This window comes from Lissotriton vulgaris, chromosome 3_1, assembly GCF_964263255.1.
Source record: "Lissotriton vulgaris chromosome 3_1, aLisVul1.2, whole genome shotgun sequence".
Classification (NCBI taxonomy): domain Eukaryota; kingdom Metazoa; phylum Chordata; class Amphibia; order Caudata; family Salamandridae; genus Lissotriton; species Lissotriton vulgaris.
This window is the reverse complement of record NC_141689.1, coordinates 6,353,616-6,379,024: the sequence shown is the minus strand read 5'-3', so window position 1 is coordinate 6,379,024 and position 25,409 is coordinate 6,353,616. Positions and strand designations below refer to the sequence as shown.

Sequence of the window (25,409 nt, the reverse complement as noted above, 5' to 3'; positions counted from 1 at the left end):
AGCACTTCTCCTCTTCCACCCTAGAAGGAAGTGCGGGTCTTCTAACCAAAGCTTGTCACCCGCAGTCAGCCCAGAGTGAAAACACAAGTTTTTAGAATTCATGACATGACTGATTTGTGATATCCATGTAGCGCATCACTTGGTGGAGAAATTACAATTTTGTCCTACCGGAGACCCTGTGACCTTAATAACAGACCCGTCCCCGCAGCAGGCGTATTGATGCGCTCAGCTTACTGCCATGGTTATTCACCCGTCCTCACATCTTTTCCTTTGTTTACTTTCTCATGTAATCTGTGCCCCAAGTTTGTGTATATTTTGTGTTGTCTAAAATTTTGTGACACGAAAGTAGACCCATCTAAATCCAGTAACCTTGATTCCTGTTTTGACCACCCACTGACTCACAACGGGTGGGGCTGCAGTGGGCACGAGACACTGTTGTGAGGGTCTGTCAACTTTTTTTTTTACTCACTCAGTTACCGCTTATTTACTAGAGTTCTAGAATTAATTTACGAGTGAATAACTTACATGGACCACCTGCCACACTCAGGTTTTCTCTACTTTCACTTGTGAGCGTCAGGGTCGTGGCGAGTAAAACCCTTACACAGCGGTCTTTTCAAGTGCAACTTTTTTGATTAATTTGAACATTTTTGAGTGCACCTCACACTGCACTTTTACGTTGAAACTGGAATATTAGACGTACGTATGCAGGCAGTTACAGCAAGGCGGCAAGTTTTTCCTTCGATTTGGGGAGAGTTGGAAGAAACAGCGTGAATTGGAAAAATATTCGTAAGTGACTGAAAAAATGTTTTTCAATAATATTTGAATCGATTAGTCCTAAACTGGTGTTTTTAGTTTATCGAGTGAACTATGCAAACTTCGGCGTGTGAAAGCATCCATACGGGTCTTTTTGCTGAACCCCATCCACATATGCCTGCTACAAAGGTCATAAACTAAACCTGCTTGAGAGAAGCAGTCAGTAGAATCCCTTAGCAGGCGCAATTTAGGAACAAGCATAGGTATATCTTAGGAGAGTTTCAAGACTACACCTACGTTACTAACTAACAAACTAACATGAGACTGGAGTTCTTTGTATGAAACAAGGAAATCATTTTTCTAAATTTTAATCTTAGTTTCCTTAATATGTCTTGACTTTATCTCTCCTGTGCAAGAACAGGAATAAATGATGCCCTTTGACACACTTTCTGCAGCGCTTAAAACGTTCACTGTAACTTCGGTGTGCTATAAAATGTATTGGTAAATGTTTGTAACTTCTGAATAATTTACACCTAAGTTCACCACATTTCTCTATGGTCCTCTGGTCAATAACCCCGACACGCCCCGGCAACCGCCCGAAGTGTGGCACACATTAAAGAACACAAATGAATAAATGACTCTCAATCTGAGACTGGTTATGGCAATTTCTATGACATCATTTCCTACATGTTTATCTGTGGAGTAGTTTATTGGCTTGTTTTAATAGAGTTTCATATAGCGCTAACTTGACCGGAATCAGGAATCAGAGCGCTTTACATGAGCACCAGTTGCATTACATGAGGACACACATTTATTTTTGTAAGGCGCAGGGACATTAATTGATTTGCCCAGGATCACAGGATGTTCAGCGTCATTGCCGAGACTCCATCCCAGTTCCCCACACTCGAGGGCGACTGCCGTACTGTATCCCTTTCTCCGTAGTGATTGGCCTGCTTTCTGAGCATGAGTTCCATCACAGGGTGCTTTACATCTTTCTTTCTAATGGCCTTGCAGTATTAGCAGGACAGTCTATAGCTGCCGAAAAGCTACTGTTTCTCCGTTATCTGTGTTAGACAGCTTTCGGGAAAACAGCCTCTCAGGGGATAATGTATATCTGTGCACTGCGCACAAAGCTAAGAACAAGTTAAAATACTTTTATTTTTTTTAACTTGTTTACTTTCACTTTGACGGCCGCCGGGCCGTCTCTCGCGTTTCTCCAGGCTGCATTGCACCTCTCATTAGCCGGCTCCTTTGTGGTGCAGAGAAACACAGCCTGCTGCAAGCCGGACCACTGGGCATTACACGCTTGGCTCGTTTTATGGCATTCTTCTTCTGTTGTCCTTTTGTAAACCCGGTTCTCCAGGGCAGTAAATACAATAAAACAAATCTCTGCTTCATAGATTCCATGTTACAATCACTTTAGGAGAGGACCTGGCTGCAGCGCCTGCAGGCTGGTTTGTGCACAGAGACATTACCTCAAAACAAGGATTTAGAACGTCCTGTTTAGCAATCATCCCCACACACTCCCAATGATCCCAGACCTTCAGCTTATCAAGGGGTGGCCTCGCGTTTGGTCCTGGGGTTCATCTTTTTGGGCACAGATATGCCCCTCCCCCTTGTTTTCGCTTGCCACAGACCATGCCTCAATCGCTTGTGTAAACGGGCACAAGAGACAAAGCTCTGGCACAAGAGACAAAGCATTACATTTATTAATGTAATGCTCTAAATATGGAAATCACTCTCCCCATCGCAGGGCTCGAGTGACACAGATTTATTCCTTTGAGTTTTCTTTTTATAGTGCACTTAATCAACATTAGAAGGTCTGCAGTTGTACTAATATGAAGAGCTTTCACATTACATTGTTCTCAGTTCGGCGGTAAATGTTTCCATATTACACTATGGTTTTTTATTTTTGGATTTACTTTAAGCTACTGCCTTTATAAATTACAATAACTTTCATTTAAGTATTAATTATTCGAAAAAAAATTAAAAGCCATTGTTATTTGTAAAATCAATATTTCACCTCTGTTCTTGCATTTGTCACAATAAAATACACTGAACATATTCTTCACAAAAGTTATTTACAATAGTTTAAGCTATTGCTATTACAAATTACAAGAACTTTTATTTAAGTATTAATTATTTTAAAAAATTAAAAACCATTTGTATTTGTAATATGAATACATGTAAGTCACGTACATACAAAACATGTTGCATTACAAATGATATAGGTGTCCCATTTGAAAAAGTTAAAAGTATTGGCATTGTAAATGACAAAGCTATTAATTTTGCTATTTTCAAGACCAACACATAAAAAAAGTTGTCATTTACAAAACCAATAGCTCCAACTTTTCTAATGCGAGACCTATTGCATTTCCAATGCTTGTTTTTGTTTTGCCGGTTACTGCTACCACTGGAGTCCATCTCACATTTTGTTTAATATACTGGTATGTTAAAGTTATGTTTCTATTTATTGGTTTTAATAAAAGTTAATTTTAAAAAAACTGAGTGTATACGTCTTCTTTTTCTGACAACATTTGACTAATATTTAGTGTGATAATCATCTGCTTAGAGAAGATTTTAAAATCAAAAGTAGAAATGATGTTTATAACTAGAAGTGTAATACTGAGGCTAACTCTTTACCAGAGGCTGTAGCTGCAATTTACGGTTCCTATGGAAAAAAGTCCAACACACTTGCTGTTTGGATTAGCAACATTGTGTGGTGAGCTTGTGACCTGTGTGCTCAGTTAAGTGTTCCATGAACTGTTCTATGGTAACAGGCAGTAAGCAGTTTGGGGGTAGAGTTCAAAGGTGCTGGCTGTACTGTTGAAATAAAATCGACAGACGTGACAATCCCCGGCGCCATCTTGCCTAACAAGAGCCATCGTATGCACGTAAACGGCACCTATTTTAGATACCGCAGCCATTATGTACGTTGCCGATCACCAGCACGTCACCCTGACCTCACAGGCATCCCCCGCGCCCTGCAAACCCCCAACACATATGCTAGAGTCATAAAGCATCCTCGGCACGACCCAGCCCCGGAGCACTTCCCGTGCCTAACGCCCATGTCCTTTCATCCCCCTCACACGAACAGGCCCATCGATAACCTCCTCCCCTGCACCTGGCTGTTCGATCCGGTCCAAGGCAATAACCAGCCTCTGCGGATACAGTTTATTGCCCCGTACAGTAGAAACTCCCTCCCCATCAAAGAGGTCGGAATTAATCAATGACACAACCCTCTTAGATCTGACCGATCCCGCATACTTCAGCCGGAATGCCCAGCGGCGCAATAACAATCACCTGCTGAGACCAGGGTGGGGGACATTTGCTGTTGAGTATGTGTGGGAACAAGTTGGAAGCGGGGATTCCGGGGATGTAATAAACCACTGTCAGGAATGCGTTACCCTGCAATAAACAGTCAAGATTGTATATATAAGGCTATGCCACAGAGGTACAGTTAGAGCACCTCGAGAAGACATTTCGTTTGTCCGAATGGACGCGTTCTCCTCCGGAGAAATAAACCTGTTCATCGCTTTCCAGATATCCAGCGCCTGCCTCTTTATTTGATTAAGCTAATAATCGAGTAGATCAGAGGCGATTAACGCCAAAGCAGTGATTTATGATAACTAGAGAAAATCTGCTTTTCTACAGTACTGAAGCCGTTATATTTACCCAGGATCCTCTACATGACGGAGGGGGAAAGCAAACTGAGATGACAGAACACTGTGTACATTAAGAGCAAAAGAAGTACACAACTCTTCGAATTAACCTCAAGAGAGGGCTCGAGGAATAGCCACTGACGTTACAAAACCCCATGTACAATTTGCCTACTCTGTACTCAACAATGGGCAATTCTTTATCGATCACAATCAGACACTGATGCTTCACGATTCACAGTGCGCACTTCACTAAATACTTCGTGCCTATTTAAATGAGAGACGGAACGGCGTTAAAATTATCGCTGCTTTTGCGGCAGCAAACTGCAGCTAAAACTGCGATAATGGACTTCAAAATCCTTTGTTGTCTTACCGGAAGATTTTTTCCACACTGATGTTTGGTATGGCAGGGTGAGAGCCGAGGCTCTCGCCCTGCCATAGCAAACTTGGTTTGCATTTTGAAAGAGAGAACACGAAAACCTGGTCTCTCTTTTAAAATGCAAAGCAGATTGCTTTTCCCCACAGGGAGCTGCATATTAGCAGGTCCCTGTGTGGAAAAGTAATGGTGGCTTCCGAAGGACGCAGGGAGCTGACTCTGACCGTAGGGACATTGGGCCTCCACCCACAGTCTCCAACGTTGTATATTTGCCCATGGGATGGGATCCTGAGGAAGAATAAAAATTAGTAGTAGGTGATATTTTTTTACGGTAAAATTAGGAGTCTGTAATGGGCATATTTACAAGGACAGCGTTAAAATGTTCTGGTGTAAACCTGGGCTTCTATTGGAATTCTCACCTATTCTCAAAAGCCTATTATAAAGCCTATTATGGCCGCTTTAACGGCACTTTCCTAACGCTAAAGCGACGATAATTTTAACGCTGTCCTTGTAAATATGCCCCCAATATCACAAGAAATACAGCGATAATTCTTGTTCGCAAGAGAAAAGCTTGTTAATATAAGACTGTGGACTTAACATATCAATCCACATCGCATATTAAACATGCTTAAGTCTACTTCAGAACAGATGTTAGGATCCAACATAAACTGCAATTAGCAAGAGTTTTGCTATCGGCCCTCAAATCCAGGGCCGCCTTGTAAATACAATCATGTTGTCGTACCTCCCTCTTCCATGTTAGATTGTCATAGGAACACCTACCTTGCCTCTGGGAATACCTACATTGCAACTTATTGGAGATACGAGGCGAGCCATTAGCAAACCGGCTGCTAACATGCGTTAATGCATCTTAGCGTCGCCTAGTAAATAGGACGATATAATTTTCACCGCAATTTTGGCTTTTTTTAAAAATTGCGGCGAAATTGCACTTGTTAATATGCCCTCAAGTTTGCTATGACAGAGCGGGAACCTCGACTCCCGCCCTGCCATAACAAACAGCAGTGTCCCGGGGATAGGCACCCCAAGACACAGCAGGAGACGGTCCTAGGGGGTGGTGTTCCCCAAGGCTTTCAAATGCTCCAGAATGGGGACCATGCGGCCCCCCTCCCAACATATAAAAAGACCTCGAGGGTGGTAATCCCTGGGGCTTAGACGGACCTTTGAGCCCACCCATTTTTTGAAAACCCCGAAGAATAGCGCTCCCCGGGGTTGGAGAAGACCTTAAAGCCCCCCTACCCAAGTATTCTACTGGGGGGGGGGGGGCGAGGGGGGAAGAGTACCTTTCAGCCCCCCCATCGCACCGTGGAATGGCGGTTCCCGGGCTACAGGGCCCCTCTGGACCCCCATCAAATGTAATATTTTAGACCCCAGGATTTGGTCCTCCCAGGTACCTAATTTTGAAACAAGAGCTCGCGCTTCGTTTTTATTTTTTTACGGCGGATCCATTAACCCAGCCACATTTTTCTGTTTTTTCAACAACAACAAATATTTGGGGGGGCCATAGGGGTCCTTGTGGGACCCCCTAAGCAGGTCTAGCGGGTCAAGATATTTCTAACCTGCCCCCTTTACACGTTTTGAACACTTGTTCCACTAATTTCTACCGAGGCACAAAATGGCTGCCAACACTTCCAGGTTTCGAATGTTGACAACCACTTGACAGCCAATTAGCATTCAGCGCGTGATCGGGACGGTATGGGCACCTGAGTGTTTATGTGGATGGGGTGTGTGTGACTGTGCATAGATGTGTAAGTGGGTGATTCACTGGGTGCATAGTTTCAAGAGTGCATCTGTGATGGACTGTATGGATGGGCGAGTGTGTGTATAGGTGTGTTAGTGAGTGAATGTATATCTCAGTGGTACATGTGTGAGTAACTACATATGTGAAAGGGGGTATTTATGTATGTTGAAGTATCTAAATGGCTATAAGTAGAGTGTGTGATTCTGAGAGTGGCTGTATGGATAAGAGTGTGCTTGTATCAGTGATTGTATAAGAGCATAACAATGTGCTAGTATTTGTATGAGTGTTTGAGCTGGTGTGTGCATAACTATAGGTGAGTAAACAGCAGTGTGATTAATTATTTCCATGACTGACTAGGTGTGTGAGTACCTCTATGGATGAGTGGTGGTGTGTGAGTGTTTATATAAGCGTATAAGCGTATGAGTGCATATGATAGTCCTGTACTGGGTGACCATAAGTATGAGTGACTGTATGGGTGAGCAAGTGGATTTGTGTGTAAACCTAAGAATCAGTGAGTGTGTATGTAGTTATTGCTGTTAGAGTGTCTATGGTTTTGAGACTGGCAGTCTGTAATTTAGAGTGGGTGTATCAAAGGTTGTATTAGGGTGTGAGAAGATGCATCAATTTATCACATGGATGATGTCATCAGTGATGTCATTTGGGATGTCATGAGTGATGGCATCAGTGATATCACTGACCATGTCATGAGTGATGTAATATGCGACGTCATCAGCAGTGCATTGCAAGCGCGCGAGTTATAGTTAGCTGAACTAACTATAACGGGGGAATTTCTAGGGTTTTGTACGAGTGAAATGTCCAACTAACTATAACACCCCTGAAACCTATGGTTTTTAGGTCTTGGCTGACGTGGCTGCGCACATGAGCCGCTCGCTCGGCGAGATTTATTGTTTTTGAGGGAGCTTCAGTATCTGGCTTTAAGCCCCGCCCCTCTTTCCCATTGGCTGGCGTCACCGTTTATGCTAAACGGTGGCCAGCCATTGGAAAAGAGCTTTTTCAGACGTATTCTTTTCTCTTTTTGAGCCATCCCACTTGGACTGGCTCGTCTGGCTTCCTCCCGTCGTTTCTGGACATGCTTGGTTCAAAAAATATTATTTTAAGTCTGGACCATATTGGACATGTTGGGTGAGGTGAGTGAGGTTAGAACCACTCAGTGAACGCCAGGTGTGCCAAGCAGCTTTGTGCACAAGCATGGGGTGTAGTGTAGAGGGTGGGACTAGACACCTTTGTACACAAGCATGGGGTGTAGTGTAGAGGGTGGGACTAGACACCTTTGTGCACAAGCATGGGGTGTAGAGTAGAGGGTGGGACTAGACACCTTTGTGCACAAGCATGGGGTGTAGAGTAGAGGGTGGGACTAGACACCTTTGTGCGTGCATGTTAGTCACCAATATGTAACACCTGATGCTGGTGCTCACCACTGTAGTCCACTGGGGGGGGTATGGAGTGCACTCAGTAACCAACTCAGACCCAGCACACTGAAGGCACTTGCTGCCCAGTTGAAAAAGTACTCCCCTAGAAAACAAGCATTGGCATAGCCAATAGGTCTCGCCTTTGGGACCTTATAAGTATTTAATTATGCAGCACAATATCCTTGGTGCAACATCAACCGTTGCGTAGCTAAACACTCATAATATCCCAAAGGCGAGACCTTTTGGCTATGCCAATGCTTTTTTTTAAAGTTATGCTCAAAGTGATTTTTTAGCATCCATTAGTTGGCTGGCAAAAATGCAGCCCTTAGGCGGGAGGTCTGGTGGGTTTTGAATGAATGAATATACAACTTTTAAAGCGCTAACTTAGCCCAAGGGCATCAAGGCGCTGAATACAGAGCAATCTGCAGGCGAACGAGGTCGCACTCAAACCAGCCTCTCAGGGCACAGCCAGGTCTTTGAAGTCTTTCGGGAGGGTGAATGTGAACGTTGACCCGAGAGTTTATCAGAGAGGGAATTCCACACGTTTGCAGCAGCAGCTGAAAAAGCTCTCCCGCCCCATCTCATCCTTTTAAACCTCGGGACAATGAGAAGATTTTTTCTTGCTGACCTGAGATTCCTTGTGGGAGCATAAAGCGGAAATAAGGCCCTAGTGCCCACCGCGCCAAGGCCATAGTAGGCATTATGAGTGAGGCAGATTATGAGTGGCTGGATTCCAAACTCACTTTTTCGTGCCACACCAAAAAGACGGCATCTACGTGCTTTGGCATTTTACGCGGCTTGAGGCCCATCCTCAAATTTTTTGACGCCCCCACCCGCCAGATGGTGGTTCAAGCGAGCGTATTATCCAGACTTGACTATGCCAGTGCATTACTTTTAGGTGCTAATCAGGCAGAAGTCCTGCGATTCCAACGGGTCCAGAATGCGGCAGCTAGAGCCCTCGTGGGCCTCCCGCGTTTCTGCTCAGGCCGTAACACAATTTCCAAACTTCATTGGCTGCCAATCATCAGACGTATCGAATTTAAGGCGCTATGTTTTGCCTTCAAAATTTTGAAATCTGATACCCCTGCCATCCTTCAGCATCTTTTGACTCCCTACACTCCTTCGCGTAGCCTGCGTTCTGCTGGCCAAAATCTGGCACTGGTTCCCCGATTCCATAAATGCAGATTGGGTGGTCGATCGTTCATGGTGATGGCCTCCAAACTATGGAATGCACTTCCTGCTCACATCCGTTCCTTAGATAATCTTTTTGCATTTAGGAAAGCTGTGAAAACGTATCTTTTCCCCCTGCCTTATTAGCTTCCTTCTGTGTTCTGCTTTGTTTGTTATGTTCTTTCCAGATATAGCGCCGGGACGCCCCTTTGCTGGGGCAGCTGTGCGCTCAAAAAGTCAATATAACATAACATAACAAACATAATTCTGCGATCCATAGGGAGCCAATGCAGCAAAAGAATGGAAGACGAGACTGAATGGTTTTCAAGTTTTAAGATGATCCGAGCCTCATCAGCATAGTTAACAAAAGTGAGATTGAAGGAACTGGCTAGGTCAGGGAGTGGGGACAGGAATACACTAAAGCGGAGGAGGGAGTCGATTCTTCAGCAACACCTACCGTAGGGGTAAATGCACTGAGCAGAAAGGTGTAAATGTAAGGTAGTATGTATTCCGGTCGAGGACAGTACCTCCTCTTTCTCTCTAGGTTAGTCTTTGTACCAGTGGTTGGTGGTGGTCTACTGTGCTGAATGCTGGCAGTGGGGCTAGGAGTAGTACAGCTGGGACGCTCAATTTAATAGAGTTCTGAAGGTTATTCCACGTGGAGGCTATTGCTGATTCCATGCCTCTCTGGCCTGAGTACCATATGTCACAGAGGAGATTTGTGTTCGATGAAGCTGGACATCTGGGAGAAGACTAACTCTTCCACTAGCTCCCCTGAGATTTGGCAGTTACACATTGGCCTTTAATTTGTCAGGTCCATTTGATCAGTCCTGTGCTCTTGTTAGGATGAGTGTCATGCAAGGCTACTGGAATCGTGCAATTCCGCAACTGCTCCGTTTTATACATAGGTATAGATTTGATGCACAGGCCACCTAATCTGAGCAAACACAAGGAGATGATGGACAGAGCGCTGTAACTTTTCAGACACTCCCCCCTCAGTCACAGATCTGGGTCGAATTGTCGTTCTTTAGGTCACTTCACCACCCCAATTCAGGCCCAGCCATATACAAATGTGTAAAGGTTTCTGAGACTCACAAGACAGAAGGAAGACGAGCTTCAGTTTCAATCCTGGAAAAGTTACATTGACACTGGATAATGTGGTGGTCGCTCCAGGTTCTCTCTGTGCTTGCAATAACTGAAATAAGACCTTCTGTTGCTAAAATAGCGCTGAGACTGCATTGAGCTTTAGCCCCCCCCCCCCCACACACACACACAGGTATTTAGTTTTTTTTAAACAAACCCCGGGGGTGGCGGTCCCCGGGGCAGCAGGGGGGCTGTGTGACCCACGCACAATAATTTCAGAAAGCCCCTGGGGTGGCGGTCCCCAGGGCGTGTGGGGGCCTTTGAGGGCCCCCCATAACATCTTAAAAAGAAGCTCTGGGGGTGGCGGTCCCCGGGGCTGCGGGGCACCCGCATTTATTTTTGGCAATGCCCCGGGACTTGGCCCACCCGGGGGCTAATAGATAGATATTTTTAGGTTTCGCCGGAGCACTAGTGCTCCGCCCAGGCGAAATCTTATGTCCTACAGTGTGGGGCTTAGTCCCGCCTCTGTCTTCCTTTGGCTAGCTCCATAAATGGAGGCTAGCCATTGGAAGAGATTGGCTGTCAGTCACTCTTTCCCCGTTGGAACGCGATTCGGGGGCGTTTCTCTGTCTTTTTTTAAGTCCCGCCCCTTGTTGCCGTGTGTCCCGGACCTCGCTGTGATTGGCTGCCGGCCCAGGACACCTCCGTGACGTCATTCCCCGGGCCGCGCTGTGATTGGCTTTCGGCCCGGGACCTGACTTGTTACACTATGCACTCAATGCAAACATTTATTTAGCGCTTCATACTTGAGAACAACTTGGTTTGCATCAGCAGAGGACAATGCAAAGGAAATGGGTATGCCATGCAGTGTGAAGCAAGGTGAGAAGAAAATAGCAAGGGAGGAGCTATGTCCTTGAAGGCAGACTTTAAAAGCAATGTTGCTCCGAGTCAAAAGTAAATCTGGGAGGTTTATGTACGTTCCAATACGCGTCAGACTCAAAAAGCGTTGCCAAAGCACACACACCGTGCCATGAAAAGAGGGCAGAGCCTTACATGAAAAGCTGCACCAAACTCTCACACTCAACCTCGCTTCACGAAATAGTGTGATCCTGGGCACGTCGCCATATCTCTCGGTTCCATTATTTGTTCAATTTGAGAGAAATAATAATACAAGCCACAAAACGGACTGGAGGTATGTAAGAGGAACTGTGTAAGCGCCATCTGTCGCCCTCAAGGAGCTAGTAGAGCGAGATCTCGGCTTCATAACAATACTCATTTTGTAATCGAATTCCGCAGGGTTTGGGCGCTGAAAGTTCCCCTGATCCTGCCGCTCGCATGTCACACGCTCCACGGAGGACAGAGCGCGTTGTCGGGGTCCGAGGGCACAGGGATGCTCGCACTGTGTCAGCGGGGTTCCGGCATGGCTCATTCCACGTCCTGTCTGCGCGGAGACGGGCTTCTAGGAGCGTTAGTCCTGTCTACAAATGCAAGCACTTATGCGGACTGACGAGCCCCTTTCTTCCCAAACTTGTGCGGCTAAGAAGCGACAGCGCTGCCGTCCCCAGCCTCGCATCGCCGGAAGAGGAGAGAGAGTGGCTTCTCCATCTGGGTCACACGGGACCCTCGGCTGCTGACAGGGCGTCTCGGCTTCTTGCGCGCGGTTTCCAAAGGGAAAGATGTTTAAAGGTTGCCTTGATTCCTCCCAACTCCAGGGTCAGGAAGAGAGTCAGATGTGAGGAAACACCTCTGAGGCTTCCGTAGAGGTGAGCCTGTCAGGAAGGCTGCATTAGGTCACCACAATGCCTTCCTTCACCCCGAGCTGCTCACGAGCACGACGCCTGTCATCCCCACGATGACACTGGCATCATTTGTGAATGAAACCGAGCGCTTCCCGGGGTGAACTCTGACGTCAGCCCGAGCACCTTGAGGAGCCTGATGGAAAATGCAAGTCCCCTGGCGAGTCAGCAGCAATTACTTACAGCTCAGCCTACCACAAGGGGTTAAGTGCACTGTCAAAAAAAAAAAACTTGCACAGTATTCCTGGTTTACAAGCGCAGAAGGAAGTCGCTTCCCAAACTTTTTAGAACGACGACCCAATTTTTAGAAAGACAAACTTCTACGACCCACCTAGCTTTCCTTTAACTGACATTAGGCAGAGATAATTTTTAATGTAATACTAGGCATGCTTTCAAATGAGAATTACCAAAATAACATAGGGCCTCATTTATGAGAAATGACGCATCGCTGCGTGAAAGCAGCGATGCGTCACTTCTCAGTGCACACTCCTTGCGACATTCCTGATGCGTCATATTTAATATGTGACGCATCATGTCGCAAGGAGTTACAGATACGTCAGTATTTCTGGCGTATCTGTAAGCGCAAAAGTGATGCATTGTTGGAGTGTGTCACAAAAGTGACGCAACTCCAGCAATGTGTCCTTTCACATGGGGAAAGCCTCATGTGAAAGGGCCTGCGTCAGTCTTACGCCTGCTGTGCGTCACAAAAAGTGACGCACCGGCGGCGTAAAAGTGACGCAAGGGCTCATAAATGAGGCCCATAATTTTTACAATTCTTTGCGTTCATCTCAAACAGCAATTGTTTATAAATGTTGTGACCTTGACCACGCTCTTTGATGTGTCCTTATAGGACCGTGGCCAAGATGTTGATCTGACCATCGAAGTGGCGGATTGTGGACTGCACAGGGAGCCGGAACACTTTTCAGTGCAGGTTGCTGGCCTGTGGCATCTGTTCACAAAAATAGCAAGGGATTCTGAAAACATTTGGTTTTGATACCCATGAGTTCAGGAAATGTTATTTGGAAAATCCCTTCGACAGTAGAGTATGAGGTAAGGCCTTATATCCAGTTGTGTGTTCAAGCAAGGTCCAAGCTCTCCATTGCCTAACCGTTATGTCTTTGCCCATCTTCTGGTTCATCCTACTGCTGTTTTTTTTCTCCAAGAAATGGTCTCTGTGGTCAACTGAAACATGTTAATTCTATGTGGAACAATACAATAATTAATAATTATGATGAAAACAAAAGTTCATTTTGCAATGCATTTCTCCTCTGAAGTTAAGATCGTCAGTGTATTATTGAATATTAATATGCTCCTAATTGACAAGCATTGGTGTGACTCTGGGGGTGTGTGTGTGGCTCTGGGTGTGTGTGTGTGTGTGGCTCTGAGTGTGTGTGGCTCTGGGTGGGTGTGTGTGTTGTGGCTCTGGGTGGGTGTGTGTGTGGCTCTGGGTGTGTGTGTGTGTGGCTCTGGGTGTGTGTGTGTGTGGCTCTGGGTGTGTGTGTGTGTGGCTCTGGGTGTGTGTGTGTGTGGCTCTGGGTGTGTGTGTGTGTGGCTCTGGGTGTGTGTGTGTGTGGCTCTGGGTGTGTGTGTGTGTGGCTCTGGGTGTGTGTGTGTGTGGCTCTGGGTGTGTGTGTGTGGCTCTGGGTGTGTGTGTGTGTGGCTCTGGGTGTGTGTGTGTGTGGCTCTGGGTGTGTGTGTGTGTGGCTCTGGGTGTGTGTGTGTGGCTCTGGGTGTGTGTGTGTGGCTCTGGGTGTGTGTGTGTGGCTCTGGGTGTGTGTGTGTGGCTCTGGGTGTGTGTGTGTGGCTCTGGGTGTGTGTGTGTGTGTGGCTCTGGGTGTGTGTGTGTGTGGCTCTGGGTGTGTGTGTGTGTGGCTCTGGGTGTGTGTGTGTGTGGCTCTGGGTGTGTGTGTGTGTGTGGCTCTGGGTGTGTGTGTGTGTGGCTCTGGGTGTGTGTGTGTGGCTCTGGGTGTGTGTGTGTGGCTCTGGGTGTGTGTGTGTGTGTGGCTCTGGGTGTGTGTGTGTGGCTCTGGGTGTGTGTGTGTGGCTCTGGGTGTGTGTGTGTGGCTCTGGGTGTGTGTGTGTGGCTCTGGGTGTGTGTGTGTGGCTCTGGGTGTGTGTGTGTGGCTCTGGGTGTGTGTGTGTGGCTCTGGGTGTGTGTGTGTGGCTCTGGGTGTGTGTGTGTGGCTCTGGGTGTGTGTGTGTGGCTCTGGGTGTGTGTGTGTGGCTCTGGGTGTGTGTGTGTGGCTCTGGGTGTATGTGTGGCTCTGGGTGTGTGTGTGGCTCTGTGTGTGTGTGTGGCTCTGGGTGTGTGTGTGTGGCTCTGGGTGTGTGTGTGTGGCTCTGGGTGTGTGTGTGTGTGGCTCTGGGTGTGTGTGTGTGGCTCTGGGTGTGTGTGTGTGGCTCTGGGTGTGTGTGTGGCTCTGGGTGTGTGTGTGTGGCTCTGGGTGTGTGTGTGTGTGTGTGGCTCTGGGTGTGTGTGTGTGTGTGTGTGTGGCTCTGGGTGTGTGTGTGTGTGTGGCTCTGGGTGTGTGTGTGTGTGTGGCTCTGGGTGTGTGTGTGTGGCTCTGGGTGTGTGTGTGTGTGGCTCTGGGTGTGTGTGTGTGTGGCTCTGGGTGTGTGTGTGTGTGGCTCTGGGTGTGTGTGTGTGTGGCTCTGGGTGTGTGTGTGTGTGGCTCTGGGTGTGTGTGTGTGTGGCTCTGGGTGTGTGTGTGTGTGTGGCTCTGGGTGTGTGTGTGTGTGGCTCTGGGTGTGTGTGTGTGTGGCTCTGGGTGTGTGTGTGTGTGGCTCTGGGTGTGTGTGTGTGTGGCTCTGGGTGTGTGTGTGTGTGGCTCTGGGTGTGTGTGTGTGTGGCTCTGGGTGGGTGTGTGTGTGTGGCTCTGGGTGTGTGTGTGTGGCTCTGGGTGTGTGTGTGTGGCTCTGGGTGTGTGTGTGTGGCTCTGGGTGTGTGTGTGTGGCTCTGGGTGTGTGTGTGGCTCTGGGTGTGTGTGGCTCTGGGTGTGGGTGTGTGTGTGTGTGGCTCTGGGTGTGTGTGTCTGTGTGTGTGTGTGGGGCTCTGGGTGTGTGTGTGGGGGGCTCTGGGTGTGTGTGTGGGGGGCTCTGGGTGTGTGTGTGGGGGGCTCTGGGTGTGTGTGTGTGTGGCTCTGGGTGTGTGTGTGTGTGTGTGTGTGTGCGTGTGTGTGTGGCGCTCTGGGTGTGTGTGTGTGGTAGTAATTGCTGTCTGCTGGGCTCGTCCATAGGGTACAATAGGTCTCACATTTGCGAGAGATTAAGCTAATGGCAATGTAAATGACAATGCCATTTATTTATCTGTTTTCAAAACCAATACATAAATACAAATGTTGTCATTTACAATGCCAATAGCTCTAACTTTTTCAAAGGCGAAACCATTGCATTGTAAATGCTTGTTTAATTTAGATTTTCTCAGCAGCTACTCAATGGATTTACACCATTTAACAAAAAGGTCTCTTTATGAACCAAGGGCTACCTTTTTGGCAAAATTGGTGTAATTCCGTTCAGCAGTTCAGGCTGTGGCCGTGTCTAAAGTTTCCTATGGAAAATTGCATGGGGAAAACACGTTTTGGGAGCCCCCTTTTTTCTCGGCCCCCGCTTGCCGAATCACCACGAAACTTTCAAGATAGGAGCGGACCGGAGCCCCCCACGAGTTTTGAAAAGTTCGCGCAGATTCGGCAATCGGCGCCAAAGTTATTGGGAATAGAATGTTGCGATTTCCCTTTGGTAACTAGGTCCTAACTATAACTACCTACTGGCGAAGATAGATAGATAGATAGATAGATAGATAGATAGATAGATAGATAGATAGATAGATAGATAGATAGATAGATAGATAGATAGATAGATAGATAGATAGATAGATAGATAGATAGATAGATAGATAGATAGATAGATAGATAGATAGATAGATAGATAGATAGATAGATAGATAGATAGATAGATAGATAGATAGATAGATAGACAGACAGACAGACAAGCAACCAAATGCAACTGTTAAATCCATGGATAATAACATGAGATGAAACACAAGCAGATAATATTCGACGTCCTGCAAGAAATAAGAAAGATATATACACTAAATACATCAGATGATAACAACCACTGAAGACTTGGATGTGCACACAGTTACTCACACGTCACAATGAAAACACCTTTGATGATTACAACCACTGGAGGCTTGGATGTGCACACAAACTCACTCACACATCACAAGGTCAATACTCAAAAACTAAACATCTCACCGATCGTTCACTCAACATCCTTGCCAACTCAAGCCGGGGGAGCCCTTTGACAGCCCAGGCAGGATTCTTGATTGGGACCCAAGTTTCCTTGTGACAACACGTCTGCCCCACAAGCGAGCGCCCGTCTGGGTGCCAAGATCCCCCGCCTTTAATACCTTTACTCAACATGAGGCAAAGGTTCTAGAAACCTTGTCTCCTATCTTCTGTTATGAAAAACCAAGTTGACCGTACTGGTCTGTATCAAGGTCAAGACAGAAGCTGACCAGGCCCCTGTATTCTGACTCGGAGACAGAGCTGCACACCACACATTTCTCTGGCAACAAAAGTCTCTGCTCTGAAAGGTACCAATCACAATTCCCACACATTCTCCCAGCAAAGCTTATGAAAGCCTAAAACAACCTTGGAACGTGAATAGTCCAAACAATTTGAGTAATCCAAGAACCTGCCTGTGTGCGCAAAAGCTCAGGCTAGCTGACAAGATTCAAGTTGACATGAGGGCATGTCAAAGCCAATAGTAAGAACTTCATAATACTTCCCAATGCACAACACAATGCACATTTGTGCACCACTGCCTATAGCATGGCACACTTCATCTCCCAATGTACAACATAATGCACATTTGAGCACCACTGCTTAGAACACTGCACTTCGAGACCAGGAAGTGCATTCTACATCTCTCTCTCTCATGCTTTCATGTGCACATCCCACATGTTCTGTTCCTGGCATGTCTGTTCTACTCTGTGAAAGCTCCCACTCTAAACCTACAAAGAGAAGCAAGAGAAATCTTCAAGGAAAAGGGCACATGCACACCAAATGTCAATTAAAACAAAAAGGGAGTCAAAGGTCATTGCACGGTTTGAATACTTATGAGTGCCTCTAGCACTGCCAGTACAACTGGGTGCATTTTACTCTGGCTAACCAGTAATAAGGCGCCAGTGTTCCTCCTTTCAACATGCTAAAATGTGCTTACCCTGAATTGGCATATGTAACTTGTATACAAGTCTAATGAATATGGTACCAGGTGTAACCAGGACTGCAAGTTAAATGTCACTATAGTTCTGCAAGACCCATTGTGTCTCCCACTATAGTGCGGTGCAAACATGACTGCAAATGAATGCTCACCAAATGGAAAGCGGATTAATATCTCAGATTGCGTGTGGGTAGTTGAATGTACCAACACAAATAAATAAGCATTTGGATCTACCTAAATCCTACTAGTTATTAAAGGTGAGGAAGTGCTAGAATATGAAAGCTGGGTGTGGGCGGTGAATTGTGTTAAGTTGGCAGAGTTTGCAAAGTGTTCCCTGCACGAAGCGCAGAGTTCAGCAAACGACTCCGCCTCCCACATAGCGTAGCGGAGTTTGCCAGGCCAGCCCACTCCAGGCAACCTGGGCACCTGCCTTCTTTACTTCTTTAAGTGCTTCCTGTTCAGATTTCATTTGTGTGACACCAGCATCGTGCCAGAATGAATCCTGCCCTGCATATTTATCCAATGGTACGTACCTCCCTCGGGCCACAATCAATTCACCAGCTCTAACCACTCCCTCACCACTGGGGCCTCCTACTGTTCCAAACGTATCAGCAGACCCCGGGGACAAAGTAGAGCTCAGAGACGCAACCAAATGTCTCTGAGTACCCTAGAATCCCTGAAACCCTCTGAAGTCCGGGCACTGAATAGGGTCTGTTGGACTTGGCCCTTCCTGCTGGGTCATCCCTAAACTTTTTACCTTTTTCCTCCTATATTTCCTCTGACCTGTTTTTGTTGGTTTAGGACTCTGGGCACTTTCCACTGCTGACCCGTGCTAAAGTGCATATGCTCTCACTGTTGTAAATTGTTACATTGATTGGTGTCCATGTTTGGCTTATTTGGTTTACTGTCAGTCCCTAGTCGAGTGCACCAGGGGTGCCAGGGCTTGTAAATACAAATGCCGCTAGTGGGCTTGCAGCACTGGATGTGCCACCCACAGAAGCGGCCTAGCAAAATGTGTCTGAGGTCTGCCATTGCAGAACCTGCGTGCAGTCTGGTACTGTCATGCTGGCTGGGCAAGTGCACACACTTGCCAGCCCCTAAACCTTCCCTTAACTTCATATTAGTCACCCCTATGGTAGGCCCAAGGGCAGGGTGCATTGTAAGTGTAAGGTAGGACATGCTCTGATGTGTGTGGCATGTCCTAATAGTGAATTACAGCCAAATTCGTTTTTCACTATTGTACGGCTACCTGTTCTCTTTAGGTCAGATGGGCTGCTGGAATTATTACACTCTATAATCCCAGCAGGCTCAGGGAACATGGTAGAAAGTAAAGTTTAGTATGCCTGGACTCAGAATAATAAAATACTTATTTTAGTAAAGTTTATTTTAATATCCTGTGTTTGCAAATGCTACTTTTAGAAGTTAGCATTTGCTTGCCTAACCATTTCAGCCCGCCTCTGCTTGGATGTGTATCTGACTGTTTGGGATGTGTGAGTGACAGGGCTGGGGGATGACAGGTGGTGAATGCAAGGATTACACCTTAGTGGGAGGTAGGAGTGCCCCTGGACTCAATCAGGCAGTGCTCTGCCACCACAATGCTGGCTTTGCCCCCTGGGGAGCGACTGATGACTCAGCCGGCACCAGGCCCAGGAAGGACGAAGCACTGTCATCAAGGTACTCCTGGCTGTCCCTGTCCACACAATGCTGGCTCCACCTCCTGCGGAGCGTCTGATGTGCCTGCCCCTCACACTGAAAGAAGACACCAGAGTACACCCAACAAGTGCTCAGAGACTGAATGGAGTTATGCAAAGGCCCCCCTGGTCTGGGAGAACAAAGAAAACTCTGTATAAAAGTAGGAGCCCTGCTCCTTGTAAATTAGATCCTGTTTGCGCAAAGTAGAAGCTCTGCCTTAAGAGGAGGACCCGGGAAGCTGCATGGAGAAGTACTGACTCTGACCCCAAGAGACTGGCCTGTGGTGGGTGCCTTGCTGCTGAAGGAGAGCAGGAGAAGAAAGACTTTGCTTTATTTTGAACTTGTGCCAAACTCCTACAAAGATCTCCAAGGGCTTGTTGTGGAACTTGCCCCCTGAACTGCGCCCCAGGAACATTGGGCGCTACCCCCCTGAATGAGGAACTGCTGTGAGGGCTGCCTTCCCCCTGCACTTCTACTTGGGAACAACGGAGCGCGTTGTTATCAACCACCGTGCCCCCTGAGAGGCCCAGGGCACTACCGTCCCTCCAAGCACCGTGACTGCCGCCTGCCAGGGCCCCAAAAGCACCGCAAAGACCAGCCTCGCTGGCCCAAGCACCCTGACTGTCGCCCCAACGAGCCGTAGCTCGCACCGTGAGGAGAGGCCTCGCCCTGCGCCTGCTTTTGCTCCTTTGTGAACTGTGCCCGGGAAAGCGCCTGCGGCGCGTTGTGCAGAGAAGTCCGTCTTGACCCCTTTGACGTGCCCTGCAGCTTCGCCGCCCCCAGCGTGTGCCCCCTCTTGAAGGACCCCGAGGTGCTTTGTCTCCCTGACCCGGCCCGCGGCCAACTTTCGAGCTGAGCCGTCGCTCTCATCAGCCCAGGAAGGAAGACACCGCGACGCGGGACTCTGAGCCGACCCCCGGCATTGCCGCCTCGACCCTCTACTCTTGGTTGCCCCCACGGTGCGAGCGTCCTGCCCTTTGACCGGAGAGCTTGCCGAGTAGTGGAGCGTGTGCGCAGAGTCCCAGGCCCGTGAACCCTTGGAGCTCAGCGTACCCCCCCCTCCGGCATCTCCAGCCAGTACGCCTCATCGTGCACTCCCAGCTCCGTGGCAACGTTCGCCTCTGCACCCAAAGCTGGTACGCCTCCCTGTGCCCTCGGAGCTAACTCACCACGTCCTGCTGCGGCCCCGAGGCTGGTGCGCTCCCTTGTAGACTAGGAACAGGTTTGCAACGTCCTGCTGCACCCTAGAGCCGGGTGCGCCTCGTACGACGGGGCTCCCAGGGTCCGCACCGAACGCCGACTCACACTAGATGCATGAGGTTTAATAGAGCCCCGTCTGAGAAGCGGTACGAAGCGAACTAGAGCGCTACGAAGCGCACAGAAGCGCTAGGGGGCACGGTACCCTCATGGAAGTGGGCAGAAGGCCCCAATTATTGCTATAAAGAACTGTGGCAACCTGAATAAGTAACTGGAATCATTTCTGGAAGGTGAAAAGACTGTATTTACAAGGCAGTGCTTGAAGAATATATACACAACCTGAACAAGTAACTGGAACCATTTTGAACTGTACAAAGACTGTATTTACAACCTTGCTTTAAAGATATATAAAAGATATATTTTTACACAACCTACAGTCTAGTGTCATTGTGTGGTGGGTTAGTGGTTGTTGTGTGTGATGCTGCAAATGTTTAACCCTATGTGCTCTAGAGATTAGCCTTGACTGCTTGCGCCACACTACCTAGAGGGTAAGCAGGGGTTATTTTTAGAGGGTAATCCTTCGCCCTGACTTAGAGGAGAGGGTCCCTGCTTGTCGCAAGTACATACCTGCGCCAACCAGAGACCCCCAATTCTAACAGGGACTGAGCAGGGGGCACTCCCAGGCTTTGAGACACTTTGGCTTGTCAGCCCCCACCCACACCCAATGCTCCAGTACAGCCAGGCTGACCCCTAGGCTGCAGTTATCCAAGCTGGGGTTTCACTTTTAGGGGAAGCCTGAGTGCAGAAGGGCTGGCAGTGGCACCCTTTGACTGTTGTAGGGACCGATGTCTCCCTCCCACATAGCATGGATGGCACCCTTAGGCTGGCCGCCGGATGATTCAGATAAGGAGGTGGTAGGGCAACCGTGGGGGCAGCGCTTCATGTCATGCTTAACTGCTGCACCCTAAGTAGCTGACGGAACAGATGGGGTTAGAGTCGAGGAAGGTGGGGGAGCAGTGCAAAGCCTGTACCGTTCAGACTTTGGCGACGGGGGGGGGGGGGCACTATACATAGAGAACGATTTAGGCACTGTTGCCTCATCTGAGGACATGCATAGTTACAGACGCCCGCGCATGCAAACTAGCTACAATCTGAGCCGCCGCGTCAGTGAGTTAATGGCCCTCCGCCGAGTGGCAGGCCTGAGTGCGAGGGCGCCTTGTGTGCATCTTTGCAGGGGGAACAGAGGGGGGGGTCGCTCCAAAGAGTTTTTATGCAACTCCGCAGAATTCAACATAGTGCAACTCCAGCCACCTCTGATAAAAGCAGTGAAACCAGACATGTCAAGCGAATGAATGAATGAAGGTTATTTATATGGCGCGCAGCTACTCCGGGACTGTCCCTGTCCTTAAACAACAGCATTGGAGGCCTGACAGACAACCGGACCTAGCCGCAACCAAGGAGATCTTTCCCTCCCCACACTGTCCTGCACCTCCCTCCCCCCCCCACTGCCCTGCACCTCCCCCCCCCCAACTGTCCTGCACCGCCCTCCCACACTGTCCTGCACCTCTCTCCCCAGTCCTGCACCTCTGCCCCCCAACTGTCCTGCACCTCTCCCCCCCAACTGCCCTGCACCTCTCCCCCCTGCCCCCCAACTGCCCTGCATCGCCCTCCCACACTGTCCAGCACCTCTCTCCCCCACTGTCCAGCACCTCTCCCCCCCCACTGTCCAGCACCTCTCCCCCCACTGTCCTGCACCTCTCCCCCCACTGTCCTGCACCTCTCCTCCCAACTGTCCTGCACCTCTCCCCCCCACTGTCCTGCACCTCTCCCCTCTCTCCCCCCACTGTCCTGCACCTCTCCCCCCCACTGTCCTGCACCTCTCCCCCCACTGTCCTGCACCTCTCCCCCCCACTGTCCCCCCCCCACTGTCCTGCACCTCTCCCCCACTGTCCTGCACCTCTCCCCCCCACTGTCCTGCACCTCTCCCCCCCACTGTCCTGCACCTCTCCCCCACTGTCCCCCCCACTGTCCTGCACCTCTCCCCCCCACTGTCCTGCACCTCTCCCCCCCACTGTCCTGCACCTCCCCCCCCACTGTCCTGCACCTCCCCTCTACTGTCCTCCACCCCCCCCACTGTCCTGCACTTCTCCCCCCAATGTCCTGCACCTCTCCCCCCCCCCACTGCCCTGCACCTCTCTATCTCTCCACTGTCCTCCACCCCCCCACTGTCCTGCACCTCTCCCCTCCACTTCTCCCCCCACTTTCCTGCACCTCCCCCCCCACTGTCCTGCACCTCTCCCCCACTGTCTTGCACCTCTCCCCCCACTGTCCTGCACCTCCCCCCCCCAAACTGCCCTGCACCTCTCCCCCCTGCCCCCCAACTGCCCTGCCCTGCACCGCCCTCCCCCACTGTCCAGCAGCTCTCCCCCCCACTGTCCAGCACCTCTCCCCCCACTGTCCTGCACCTCTCCTCCCAACTGTCCTGCACCTCTCTCCCCACTGTCCTGCACCTCTCCCCCCCACTGTCCTGCACCTCTCCCCCCCACTGTCCTGCACCTCTCCCCCCCACTGTCCCCCCCCCACTGTCCTGCACCTCTCCCCCCCACTGTCCTGCACCTCTCCCCCCCACTGTCCTGCACCTCTCCCCCCCACTGTCCCCCCCACTGTCCTGCACCTCTCCCCCCCACTGTCCTGCACCTCTCCACCCCACTGTCCTGCACCTCTCCCCCCACTGTCCTGCGCCTCTTCCCCCCCCCCCCAGTCCTGCACCCCTCTCCCCCCCAGTCCTGCACCTCCCCCCCCCAATCCTGCACCCCTCTGCACCCCCCCTCCGCCCCTGTCCTGCTCCCCCCGGTCCTGCCCCGCTCACCTGCTCTCCGCCCCGGCCCCTCCAGCTCCGCCGCTGTCCTCGGGGGTCTTTGTTCCTCTCGCAGCGTCCGAACACTGGCCCGGCGGCGGCCATCTTGGGTGAGGGAATCAGACGCCAACCGCTGTCTTCCGACTACGGGCGACATCTTGGATAAGGGCACTGTTGTCTTCTGACGACGAGCGACATCTTGGAAAAGGGCATTGTTGTCTTTCGAGAACAGGCGACATCTTGGATAAGGGCACGGTTGTCGTGCGAGAACAAGCGACATCTTGGATAAGGGCACTGTTGTCTTCCGAGGACGGCCGACATCTTGGATAAGGGCACTGATGTCTTCCGAGGACGGCCGACATCTTGGATAAGGGCACTGCTGTCTTCAGAGGACGGCCGCCATCTTGGATAAGGGCACTGTTGTCTTCAGAGGATGTCCGCCATCTTGGATAAGGGCACTGTTGTCTTCCGAGGACGGCCGACATCTTAGATAAGGGCGCCCGAGGCCCATTCTACGGCTGCCACAGGGCTCCATTCAAACAGCACGCACGCTTCCTCGCAGGCATATGTCACGGGGCATTCTGGGACTTGTAGTTTTAGTTTAGTTCTGCTTTCTTGTCCCCATCCATTACTATTGTTTTTGTTTTTTTAATGATTATTTTAACGAGCGACAGCTACATAAATATTAGCTTAATACCCATTTATTGTAGAAGTCATTTAAAAACATAATGTTTTGCTTTAAATGTGGAAGCACTAATACAACACCTTCATTTTACTATTCAAACGAACCGGTTGCATGCCGAGATAAGAGCTCTTGATGCAGAAGCAGGCCCGGTTCTTGAGGGTGGGCCAGGCCCACCCAAACATGAGCCTTGGCTCTCGCAGGGAGGGCTTCAAGGCGGGCGCGTGTGTCAGCCCGGGCAGAGACACCTTCCCGGGCGCACACACACACACACAGCTGCACCCGAGCACTTCACAGGTCTTTAAAGACCATTTACATGTCAAGGAGGCTTTGTTTGTTTTTTAACCCCTTCATCTCCACAACAGTGCTTTAAATGGGAAAAAATAAGTGCAGGTACTCATTAAAATGCGCAAGAGGTGTAGTGAGTGGGCGGGGCTAGGGGCGGGGATCAAGGCAAGACATGATGATACTTAACGACTTTTATAATAGTTGCAGCACACACCATGTAGTGTAGTTCCTAGTTTCCCACTAGGCCCTGCGCATTGGAATAACATAAACAGTAGTATCGACGTGGAACTGCTTATATTCCAGGCCTCCACTGACTATGCTAAACTTAATTGGGTTGTGTTACCAACTAGCTCAGAGGTCACTGGAAACTTTCTTCTCTGCATAGGAAGTGATCAGCTTCCTTGGCACAGACAAGAAGGGATTCAGTTTTCCAACAACCGTGCAACATGACAACTTTGCTCCTCAGATCAAGAGTCGATCTCTAGGGTCGTGTGAAACAATAGACACAGATTTCACTCAGTCAGTCTAGTGCAGTTTACTTTCACGGTATGTAGAGAATAGAGAGACGGGCGTTAGTCAATAAAGGGTTATCATTTATTGAACAGTCTTTCTTCTCGTACAAGAGAAATGTATTGCCACAATTGCAATAACTGTTATTATGAAAAGTACGTACAGTAAGATAAGTATTGCGAAATAGAACTGTAAAAGCATTGATATGGTTTCTTAGCCATACAATGGTTTAAAAGTAATAAAACATATATACAGTCATATATACATTAGGCTAACATACTCAACTGGTGCTTCTAACTAAGCCTACCCCAGTGTGCCTGACCTAAGCCTAACACGTGAGAAGGGGGAGTAAGTAAGTAGCTTAAGTTAAGTTGGTTTTGCCAAGGTTTGTTTCAAGAATTCTCGTCTAAGGGTTTAGTCAACACCATACCTCTGAATAGAATGATGGAGGATTGGTATCTCCTTCAGGGGTCTCTCTCGATATCCCAGTCACCCGCGAGGGTAAACTGGAAGCGCCGGGACTGGATTTCTCTGCACGAGAAAGGCAGCGGCTTCTCTCAGCGCGTCGAGGAAGGAGGGGTGACAGCGTCCGCGGGCAGCTGGGCTGGATGTCTTCGCAGAGGACGGCTGCACGGCTCCTCAAGCGTACTGCACCATAGGTCGCGCTTTAGCGGCGATAATGGTAATCAGCAGCTTCACCACCACAGGATAGCAGGCTGCAGCGACAGAGTGCTAGTTTTTACCAACACGGGGTCATGCAGGCAGCTGGCATCAGCAACATGTTCGCTCATTGCTTAAGGCAACGTTGGTAATATTTATACCTGACAGGTGCCGGGTTTGACGCAAGTTTGCTGGACATAAGACGTCAATTAAAGATGTCACTAGGAAGTGACAGTTATCAGTTGCTCATTAGAGTTCCATTACTAATCAAAACATA

The 25,409-nt window shown here is 49.1% G+C and overlaps 1 protein-coding gene across 1 annotated transcript in view; it reads right to left on the bottom strand.

Annotated features, from left to right (window-relative positions):
• LOC147725804 (histone-lysine N-methyltransferase NSD2-like) overlaps positions 1 to 23,113 on the bottom strand; it is a 262,511-nt gene extending 239,398 nt beyond the window's left edge. The window contains exon 1 of the mRNA XM_086959981.1: positions 23,005 to 23,113. The gene's annotated coding sequence lies outside the window, so the exon portion shown is untranslated. The remainder of the gene's footprint in view (positions 1 to 23,004) is intronic.
• Between the last annotated feature and the right edge of the window lie 2,296 nt (positions 23,114 to 25,409).